This window comes from Eptesicus fuscus, chromosome 9, assembly GCF_027574615.1.
Source record: "Eptesicus fuscus isolate TK198812 chromosome 9, DD_ASM_mEF_20220401, whole genome shotgun sequence".
NCBI classification, from domain to species: Eukaryota; Metazoa; Chordata; class Mammalia; order Chiroptera; family Vespertilionidae; genus Eptesicus; species Eptesicus fuscus.
In genome coordinates, this window is record NC_072481.1 from 48,042,377 (window position 1) to 48,054,481 (window position 12,105).

At 40.3% G+C, this 12,105-nt stretch overlaps 1 pseudogene; it reads left to right on the forward strand.

Moving 5' to 3' along the window:
- Positions 1–10,410: 10,410 nt before the first annotated feature.
- On the forward strand, positions 10,411–10,741 carry LOC129150235 (non-histone chromosomal protein HMG-14-like; annotated as a pseudogene).
- Positions 10,742–12,105: the final 1,364 nt, after the last annotated feature.

Here is a 12,105-nt window from a genome sequence, read left to right on the forward strand (position 1 = left end):
AGGCTTTTTGTATTATGATACCCTAAAAACTGCTGCTTGGCCAAAACCGGTTTGGCTCAGTGGATAGAGCGTCGGCCTGCGGATTGAAAGGTCCCGGGTTCGATTCCGGTCAAGGGCATGTACCTTGGTTGCGGGCACATCCCCGGTAGGGATTGTGCAAGAGGCAGCTGATCGATGTTTCTCTATCATCGATGTTTCTAACTCTCTATCCCTCTCACTTCCACTCTGTAAAAAATCAATAAAATATATTTAAAAAACAAAACAAAACAAAACAAAACAAAAACAACAAAAAAAACACAAAAAAAACTGCTGCTTGGCCAGTGGGATTGGTTGCCGGTACCGCCCCTGATCTAATCAGAGTGGGTGGTGTGTGTGTGTGCATGTGTGTATGTGTGTGTATGTGTGTGTGTCTGTGTATGTGTCTCTGTGTGTATGTGTGTGTGTGCGTGTGTGTATGTGTGTGTCTCTGTGTGTGTGTGTGTGCGCGCTTGAGGATCATCACATTAGACAAATCAAAGCCCCTGAAAGCAGCCCCCAGTCAGCCGAGGTGATAGGCATAGGGGTTTCCCTTACAAGGGGTGGCAGACATCCTGATTGACACGTGTGGTTAAAAAGAACACACCTCATAAATTTATTGTGAACATTAAGTGAAATAGAGTTATAGAGGGTCTAGCACAGGGCTAGGACACATAGTAAATGCTCAAAAAATGATAGCGGTCGTTCTTTATTCTTATTTCTTTACCTTCACCGGATGATATGTTTTTATTGATGGGGAAAAGAAACATCAATTAGTTGCCTCCTATATGCACCCTGACTGGGGATCAAACCTGCAACCTAGGTATGTGCCCTGACTGGGAATCGAACTCATAACTTTTTTGGTATACATACGAGATGGCGCTCCAACCAACTGACAACCTGGCCAGGGCAGTAGCTGCCATTCTCACTGTGGGATTATTGTTGTTATAATAATCTACAACCAACAGGCTTGGTTCCAAACGTACAGGGTGGTTTGCATCCCTCTAATAGAAAATACACAGGGTGATTATTTCCTTGAACATATTTAGTCCAACTTCACTAAAGGGAGGGAGCAGGAAGGGAAGTTGGCTCCCTATGTATACAACATCATATGTACAACATCAAGGGTTAAAAATACTCCCTGGAACAAACATTACCAGTGTCTTTTCAAGTTATCTTTTAAAACCACAAATGTGATTCTATAAGCCTACCTAACTTCTTGTAATGGCTTCCCATTTTTCTTAAATAGAGACACAAATTCTTTAGAAGGCCTTGTATGTCTTCATCCCCCCCCCCCCCCCCCCCCCCCCCCCCCGCTACTCAGCTTTGGCCAGCACGATGGACAAGCTGCTTGGGGCGCTGCAGCCACACTGGCTGCCACCAGGACCCCGGGACACCTGTTCACATTGCACAAAGGGCCTCACAACATGCGGCTCTTCCTACAAGGCTCTTCTCCTCCCTCCCCAGCCCTTTTCCTACTTATTCTTTCCTCCCCTTTCTATCTCTGTTTTCTCTGGGGCAGGATCTTTTGTAGTATGCATTCTTTTTCTTCGGCCCATTGTTTCACTAAAGGGATTGTGTGATTCGGTCTGCTTCTCCCACTGGACTATAAACCCATAAGGGCAGGTAATGTCTGTTTTTGCTCACCTTTGTGTCCCCCACAGCTGACAGTGCTTAGAACATATGGGCACTCACTAAATATCTGTTGAGTGCATGAGTCATTAATAGTTTTGCTATTAAATGCAACTAAATTATTGCCTATCAGGAGCTATGACAATACCAGAAGGTAAAAATAATGCAATATTGAGCTTTTTTTTTTTTTTTAAATTGAAAGCACACATGCAGAGCTCACCAAATTTGCTCTGTTCTATGCCCAAAGGAAATAGCAACACATTTTAAAAAACTGATATTATACAGGCCACATTCATTGACCGGAATGCAATAAATTTAGAAATTAGCAAACAGGGAGCCAAAAACAGTCTATACTTCTAAAATATAAACACACACTTCTGAAGCTCTCTTGGCTTAAAGAGGAAGCAAACTACTTGGAACTGAACCACAGTGAAAATAGCACACATCAAAACCAATGGGATTTGGCCAAAGCAATTTTCAGAAAAAAACAAAAAACTCTAGCCTTGCATTTGTTTATTAGATCATAAGAATGATTGAAAAGGAAAAAAATGAAGCCAAAGTAAATAGTAAGAAATGAATTAATTAGTATAGAAACAGAAATTAATGAGATAGAGAAAAAAATCAGCAAAATTAAAACCATGGGTTTGCTTTTTATTGTTGTTGTTAATCCTCACCTGAGGATATTTTTTCCCGTTGCTTTTCAGAGAGAGTAGAAGAGAGAGGGAGAGAGAGAGAGAAACATCCACATGAGAGAGACACATCCATTGACTGGTTGCTAACTGGCTGCCTCCGGCAGGCGCCCCAACTGGGGCTGGGGAGCGAACCTGCAGTTCAGGTATATGCTCCAGACCGGAATCAAATCCGAGACTCTTTGGTGCACAGGCTGATGCTCTAACACAGGCCAGGGCTACAGGTTCACTTTTTTAAGGTAAAAAATATTTGGCTAGAACAATTAATAAAAAAGAGAAATTGCTAGGCAATATCAGGCATGAAAAGGAACAGATGTACATATGTAAAGAACACATTTAAAAGAGAATGGTATGAACAACTTTACACCAATGAATTTGAGACCCACATGAAATTAATGATTTTCAAGGAAAATATTTAAAAAAAAACAAAATTTGTTCAACAACCATTAAAGAAATTGAACTAATAATTTAAAATGTACCTCCTTTCTGCCCCTGAAAAGGGCATCAGAGTCAAAAGGCTTATAAGCAAGTTTTTCTACTAAAATCTGAAAGAACAAATAGTATGTCTGTGACCTCTGAGGTATAGAGGCCTTCTTAAATAAATCATAAAAATAAAAAGCCATAGAAGAAAAGATGAGTACATTTGACTAAACTAAACTGAAAATTTCTCTATGACCAAAGATATGATTAACAAAATTAAAAGGCAATTTATGGTTTAGGAGAAAATGCAATATATGTATATGTATATGTATATGCATATGTATATGTATATGTATATATATATGTATATGTATATGTATATGTATATATACACAAACACACATATGCAAACTTAAACAACATGCAAAAGGATAGTATCCTGGTGCTATGGACTGAATTGTGTTTCCACCAAAATTGCTATGCTGAAGCTCTAACCCCCAGTTGATGCTATTTGAAGAGAAAGCTTTGAGGAGGTAGTTAGGTTAAATGATCATAGTTGGATAGGGTTGGTGGCCTCATAAGGAGAATAAGAGGGAGGTCTTTCACTCTCCACATGGACACATCAAGGAAAGGCCAAGTGAAGACACAGCAAGAGTCTGTCTGCAACTCCGGGGAAGAGCTCTCACCAGACACCCATCTGGTGGGCACCTGGATCTTGGTCTTTCCCGACTCCAGAACTGGGAGAAAATAGATTCCTCTTGTGTAAACCACCCAGTAGAAGGTATTTTGTTATGGCAGCCCAAGCTGACTAGACATTTAGATATATAGATCCATAAGAAGGGAAAAAAAAGAAAAAAGTGATGAAAAAGAAGTCAAAGATATGAACAGGAAATTCACAGAATAGATATGGTCAATAAGCAAGAAAAATGCTTAGCAATACTAAAATATCTGTTTCACAGCCATCAGATTGGCCAACTTGATAAAGTTTGACAATCTTTAGAATTAACCTGGTTATGCAAAAATAAAGTATAAATTGGTAATAGTGACTTTGGAGGTAAATAAGGGACCATCTTAAAATATAACCTAAAATCCCACAATTCCACTCCTGTGTATCTGTTCCTGGAAAGCATCCAAGGTATTATTTGTGAGAGCAAACTTCTAAAGGATGATGTGATGGTGCTGGCAGGGTGGTCAACCAGAGCGAGGCAGGATCCAGAAGGGGCTGAGGACTGAGCCGTGCAGAATGCCAGAGAGGTTGCTGTATTCGGGTGAAGTTCCGGAGAGAGGGCTGCAGAGCTGATTGCCTGAGTTAGCATAGCCTGGGAGCCATGGCCAGGCCTCAGAGTGGCCACAGCACCCACAGGAACTCAGCTGACATGGAATCAGACCAGCAACACCACCAGGAGTGCTACCACCAGAGTGATAAAATGACTAGTTACCAGCCTCAGACATCAGCTGCCAATGTCTGTAGGACAAGCAGCAAGCAGGTGGAGTAGGGCATTACCCTGGAGATCAAAGGAGTGATAGGACATGGCCCCAAGGACTCTAGCTCTTCCGTGAGTCCAGAAAGCATCGATAGCCACAGCACCCCCAACCCTTTACATCCAGAGACCATCTTAGTGAGGAAACCAGGAGAAGGACAGACTGTAAGACACAGAGCATTTTACCAAAGACGACATGGCCCCAAGGACTCTAGCTCTTCCGTGAGTCCAGAAAGCATCGATAGCCACAGCACCCCCAACCCTTTACATCCAGAGACCATCTTAGTGAGGAAACCAGGAGAAGGACAGACTGTAAGACACAGAGCATTTTACCAAAGACATGATGCCCTCTAAAAGGAACTGTTTAAATCAGTGGCAAACTCATTAGTCAACAGAGCCAAATATCAACAGTACAACAATTGAAATTTCTTTTGAGAGCCAAATTTTTTAAACTTAAAACTTCTTCTAATACCACTTCTTCAAAATAGACTCGCCCAGGCTGTGGTATTTTGTGGAAGAGCCACACTCAAGGGGCCAAAGAGCCGTATGTGGCTCGAGAGCCATGGTTTGCCGACCACTGGTTTAAATGATCAGATTAAACTACTCTTTAAATCAGATTGACTCTTGAGCAGACGTTTTCTCCCACTCAACAATACGATTTGGTGAGGAAGACAGAACAGCACAGAAATGACATTTTCTTTGAATATCAGAGTTAAGAAATAGTGCATTTTGTGCTATCCTATGCTTTTTATTTTTCTTTCATGAAAGTATGTAATGAAATGTCAAAGAAAGAAGGCATTACAATTTTCCAGAAGCACAATACTGATTTCACAAGAAACACATATCAGAAAGCTCTTGGCATTTTGAAGGTGAACTCCAGAGACAGTGATGACCTTTCACTCCAAGAGCCACACCTCAAGAGGGAAGCAGAAAGCAGGCATGTAGACTGGAAAGCCCTGAGGATTCCCCGGGGAGGCCAGCCCTGGCTTGTGCCAGGGAGAAGAGAGATTTTTGTGTTGATTCCAGTACTCCTTGGGTGATGATTAGCATGTTATTGATTTTATGGAATAAAAAAAGAGAAGAGAAGTGAATTTTAGAAGGAACCTGAACAACTTTCACCCTGATTGGAATAAAATAGCAATAGTAATAATGATTGCAATCATAATTAATGCACATCTTTCATGCATTATCACATTGAATCTTCACTCTAATCTTATAAAGATAGCCACTGTTATTACTCCCATTTTACAAATGGGGAAACAGAGGCTTAGAGATGATGGATTGCCTGCAAAGATGGCCACCAATTCTTCCCACTCCAGAGTGCACATGCCCTTCCTCCCACCAAGTGTTAAGTCTATTTCCCTTCCTGTTAAATCTCAACTGACCTGTGGCTGCTTTCAACAATAGAGTAGATTGGACTGAATCAAGAAGAAACAGAAAACCTGAACAGACTGATTACTACCAATGAATCTAACCAGTGATCAAAAAACTCCCAACAAACATAAGTCTGGGACCAAATAGCTTCACAGGTGAATTTTTACCAAATATTCAAAGAAGAATTAACATCTATCCTTCTCAAACTATTCCAAGAAATTCAAGAGGAGGGAAAACTCCCAAGTTCATTTTACCAGGCCAGCATTATCCTGAGGGTCCCCACTGGGGGGTGTGGCTGACCTGGGTGAGAGGCCATGCCCCCATTGGGGTGAGGGTTCCTATGGGAGGCATTGCCAGCCTGGGTGAGGGGCTGAGGGCCGTTTGCAGGCTGACCACATCCCCATCGGGGTGAGGGTCCCCACTGGGGGGGGGGGGTTGGCTGGCCTGGGTGAGGGACTGAGAGCCGTTTGGGGGTGGTTTGCAGGCCAGCCAAGCCCCTGGCTTTGTCCAGAAGGATGTCCGGAAGGTCTCCCAGTCTAATTAGCATATTACTCTTTTATTAGTATAAATAATGAACTATCAGAAAGAAAAATTAGAGTTGAACATGAGAACATTCCAGTTTAGAATTGCATAAAAAAAATACCTAGGAATAAATTTACCAAGAAGGGAAAAGACCTGTACTAAAAAAAATTATAAGACATTGAAGAAAGAAGTTGAAGAAGATGCATATAGATAGAAGCATATACCATGCTCATGAATAGGAAGAATTAAAACCATTAAAATGTCCATACTACCCAAAGCAATCTATGGATTTAATGCAATCCCTACCAAAATACTAATGGCATTTCTCACATATCTAGAACAAATAGCCCTAAAATTTATATAGACTCACAAAAGATTCCAAATAGACATAGCAATCTTGAGAAAAAAGAACAAAGTTAGAAGCATCATGATACTTGATATCAAACTATACTACAGGGCTATAACAATTGAAACAGCAAGGTTTTGACAAAAAGAAGACACAGAAATCAATAATACAGAATAGAGAGCCCAAGAATAAACCCATGCCTATATGATCAATAATTTGTGACAAAGAAAGTAAAAACAATGGGATAAAGACAGTCTACTCAATAAATAGTGTTGAGAAAATTGGGTAGATACATAAAAAACAAAACACTAGATCACCTTCTTATACCATATATAAGATAAACTCAAACTGGATTAGAGACAAATGTAAGACCCTAAACCATAAAACTCCTAGATGAAAAGATAGGCAGTAAACTGTCTGACATTTCTCTTAGTAATATTTTTTCTGATATAGCTCCTTGGGCAAGAGAAACAAAAGAAAAAAATAAATAAATGGGACTACATCTAACTAACAAGTTTTTCACAGCAAAGGAAACCATCAACAAAAAGGAACAACAACCTACTGAATGTGGAAGATATTTGCCAATGATATCCCTGATAAGGTGTTAATATCCAAAAATTTATAAAGAACTGAAACTACTCAACAACAACCCCCCCCCCACCCCAAACAATTAATTAAAAAATAGAGGACCTGAACAGTTACTTCTCCAAAGAGGATACACAGATAGTCAATGAGCATCTGAAAAGATGCTCAATGTCACTAATCATTAGAGAAATGCAAATTAAAAGCACAATGAGGTACCACCACATACCAGTCAGGATGGCTATTATCAGTAAATCAACAAATGAGTGTCAGTGAGGATGTGGAGCAAAGGGGCGCTCATGCACTTTTGGTGAGGTTGCAAATTGGTGCAGCCACTATAGAACACAGTGTGAAGGTTCCTAAAAAATAAATAAATAAAAATAGAACTACCTTATGACCCAGCAATTCCACTTCTGAAAGAAAACTAATTCAAAAAGATATATGCACTCCTATGTTTACTGCAGTGTTATTTGCTATAGTCAAGATATGGAAGCAACCCAAGTGTCCATCAATAGATAAGTGTATAAAAATGTGGTGGTACATATATACAATGAAATGTTACATGGCCATATAAAAGAATGAAATCTTACCATTTACAACAACGTGATGAACCTAGAGGGTATTATGCTAAGTGAAATAAGACAGTCAGAGAAAGACAAATACCGTATGATTTCACTCATATGTGGAATCTAAAGAACAAGGCAAATGAACAAAACAGAAAGAATCATAGACACGGAGAAAAAACTGAGGGTGTCAGATGGGAGAAGTGTGGGTGCTAGCTGAGAAAGGCAAAGGATTCAGAAGTACAAATGGGTAGTTACAAAATAGTCACAGGGATGTAAGGCACTATATACAGAATCCTATCTAATAATAGAGTAATATGCAAATTGACCATCACTCTAACACACAAGATGGCTGCACCCATGTGGTCAAAGATGGCTGCCCCCATGTGGATACAAGATGGCCACCACAAGATGGCCAGCAGGGGAGGGCAGTTGTGGGCGACCAGGCCAGCAGGGGACGGCAGTTGGGGTGGACCAGGCCAGCAGGGGAGGGCAGTTAGGGGTGACCAGGCTGGCAGGGGAGGGCTGTTGTGGGGGACCAGGCCTGCAGGGGAAGGCAATTAGGTGCAACCAGGCCGGCAGGGGAGGGCAATTGGGGCAATCAGGCGGGCAGGGGAGCAGTTAGGCATCAATCAGGATGGCAGGGGAGTGGACAGGGGGTGATCAGGCTGGCAGGCAGAAGCAGTTAGGGGCAATCAGGCAGGCAGGAATATGAGTGGTTGGGAGCCAGCAGTCCTGGATTGTGAGAGGGATGTCTGACTGCCCATTTAGGCCCAATCCCACCGGGCCTTGAGGGGTCCCAGATTGGAGAGGGTGCAGGCTGGGCTGAGGAACACATACACACACACCCCCTTCCCCGTGTACGAATTTCGTGCACTGGGCCTCTAGTATAATCAATAATATTGTAATAACTATGAATGGTGTCAGGTGGGTTCTGAAATATCTCAATAACCTGTTGAGAGAGACAGAGTCCTCACAGATAAAGGGGCCAGTTTTTATGAAAGACTAAGAAGAAAGAGGGAAAGACCCAGCTGTCCCCCGGTGATGCTAGCTACCCGTACTGAGGTACCAGGCATGGGACTGATGCCCTCATAGTCATTTGAACCCTAGCCAAGCTCACTGATGAATGCAGCCCTGTGAGTGATCCCAGAAGATACCACATGGGGGAAAGAATTGACCCAGTAGACCCACAGAATAGTAAGGAATAATAAAATGATTATTGTTTTAAGCAACTAAGTTTTGAAGTGTCCTGTTATGCAGCAATAACATTTGAAAGAAGAGGTTAGAATCTTGTCCAGGATCATATAAATTATAAGTGGTAGAGCCAGGACTTGAGGCCAGTCTTTCTGACTCCAGTGGCATGCTCTTGACAGCTGCATGGCACGGAAAGAAGGAGCTGCCTGACCAAAGGTTACAAATGATTAAAGATAAGGAAATGATTAGCAGAGGTCCACTAAACCACAGTCTCTGAGAGCTGAGGGAAGAGAAGAAGGAACACACCAAGAGTGGAAATGAGCTTCTAAAAACTAGGGAAAAAAAGAAACTTTTATTCATCAAGTGTTTATGGAGCATCTACAATGCTTGAGGCAATTTTCTAGTTGCTCTGAGGAATTCAGAAGTGGATGCCCTGGATCTCAAGATGATAACTTAATTAAGGAGAAAACAAGTGAATACAAAACATCACTGTAAAATGTAAATTGGTGCAGCCACTAACAAAAAACAGTTGGGAAGATCCTTGCAAAGTTAAAAATAGAACTACCATCTGATCTAGCCATCTCTACTTCAAGGAAAATAATTGCTCAAGCAGACATTTGTACACCCATGCTCGTAACAGTATTATTTACAATAGTCAAAAGGTAGAAGTAACCCAAGTGTCCATCAACAGATAAATAGATAAACGAAATGTGTTAGGCACATACAATGGAATATTAGACTTAAAAAGGAAAGAAATTCTGACACGTGCTACAACATGGATGGACTTTGAAGACATTAGGCTAAGTGAAATAAGCCATTTACAGGACAAATATTGTCTGATTCTGCTTATAGGAGGTGCCTAGACTAATCAAATTCATTGAGGCAGAAAGTAGAATGGGGGTTGCCAGGGACTGGGACGAGAAAGGAATGTGGAGTTTGTGTTTAAGGGGTGCAGAGTTACAGTTGGGATTATGAAAAGTCCTGGAGATAAATGATAGTGATTGTTGCCCAATGATGTGAAAGTACTAAGTGCTAAGAACGTACACTTAAAAATGATTAAAGTGGTTATTTTATGCTTATGCTATATATATTTTACCACAATAAAAGAAGAAATAAATTACTTATAGAAAGAAATGAATTACTTATTATAATTACTAATTACTTATTACCAATATGCAAAGCAGAGAGTGGCGAGGGGAATAAATCTAGGTAGAGGGGGAGGGAATCAAGTAGAGACGCTCATTATGGGCCAAGCACCAGCATTCTTTGTATCATGCCGTCTTCCCAGTCACCTGGGGAGGTAGGTGGTATTACCTCATGTGATATCAGGAAGTGAGTTTATGGATTTAATTGCAATGTGCCATAAACATAATTTATCACAATGTTACAAATTGATTCAAAAGTTTTAAATAAAGTTAGGTGTGAAGACCCAGAGTGAGTATTTAAAGAAATGCAGAGATGTTAGGGGGTGACTCGTTTTAAAAAATATTTATAATTCCACAGAGGAGAGTAATGTCACTGCACCAGATCTCTTTTAAAATTTTATTATTGGGTTTTCCCACTGCCCCCGTGGCGGGCCCCAACAGCTCAGAATGCCCAGGAGGAAGGCTAGCTCCGCCAAGGGGGTTTTGAAGGAGAAGCTCAAGAGGAAATCTGCAAGGTTGTCAGCTAAACCTGTTCCTGCAAAAGTGGAAACGAAGCCAAAAAAGGCAGCAGGAAAGGATAAATCTGCAGACAGAAAAAATGCAAAAAAAAAAAAAAAAAGGGTGGGGGGTGGGGGTAGGGAAGCAAAGGGAAAACGGGTGGAAGTGGCTAACCAGGAAACTAAGGAAGATCTATCTACCTGCAGAAAATGGAGAAACTAAAAGCCAGGAGAGTCCAGACTCAGATGAAGCAGGAGAGCAAGAAGCCAAGTCTGATTAATATACCATGTCCTACCAGGGGTTCCTTCTTCCTTCTTGCACAATCCGAAGGGATATTTTTTATCAACTGTTTCGTAAATGCAAGGTTTTTAATAGCTCTATAAATATTGTTAAGAGGGGTAGGATTGTACCCCACCCTATTTTTAAAATGCAAATGCTTTTTTTTTTTTTTTTTGAAAAAAAGGTAAGATAATTTGCTGGTTGTTTATTTTTTGGTACAACCAGAAAATAACGACATATTGAATATGAGAGACTTTGATTGTCTTTGGTGACAATTTAACATTCCATAGATGGGGGTAGTATTTACATCCTATAATGCAAAGCATACTAAATGGCAATTTGGAGTCAGGCGTGCATTTACTATGTCCTGAACATTTTCAGTTACTTCCAGTCTCATATTTTTGGGAATTGTTTTCTTGATCTTGGCTCTCCCTGTCAGAGTTTTGTGCACTCTGTCATCTTTGGTGCGGTAGCCCAGTTTTCCTAGTAACTTTGTTAATGTGCTGCAAAAAATTGAAAATGAGATTATGTAGTGCATATGATATTAAATTGTGAATTAGTGGGACTTTGATATAACAGCGTATCAACATTTGAAGATATTGGTACCTGATATCTATGAAGGAAAATTAGCCTTCCGATTTTAAGCTGGAAAGTCACTGGAATAACTGTTTAGAAAGGAATCACAACTACACGACTCTTTCGGTTTTTGGTTTGTACGTTAAGAATTGTGTAGAAATTGAATGTCTGTGTACTTATCCTCAAAACAATCAATAAAATCACAATTATAAAAGAAAAATTTATTCTTATTACAAAAATAGTAAACAATTGTGCAGAACATTTAAAAATATACAGTGTAAAGAAGAAAAACTTTAAAAGCATGCACAATTTCACACTCCCCTCCCCCCACCGGAGATACACTGTTAATTGATTATATAGCTGTCTAGTCTTATTTTCTCTGCATATGTCGCTATTCCCCCAAATTGACAACATATACTATGTATGTTTTAATAGCCCAAGTTTTAAATCTTAATATATAAGCAAAACATTTCCTCACATCACTATATATTCTTTAGAACTTGATTTATAATGATTTGCCATCATATAGACTGGCCCCAATTTTTTCAAACCTCTCTTATTCAACATTTAGAGGGTTTCCATGGTTTTGCTCTCTAACACTGCAGTGACCACCCTTATGTGTAATGCTTTGACCATTAATCTGATTATTTCCTTAAAATCGATTCCTGGAGTTACACCAACATGTTTAATACCATTGGCAGAGATGAAACAATTGGTTCAGAGAAACCCTAGTTTTGAACCAGGATGGCGAGTATACTATTTTTGTAAAGATGCAGCTTTGGCTTATAC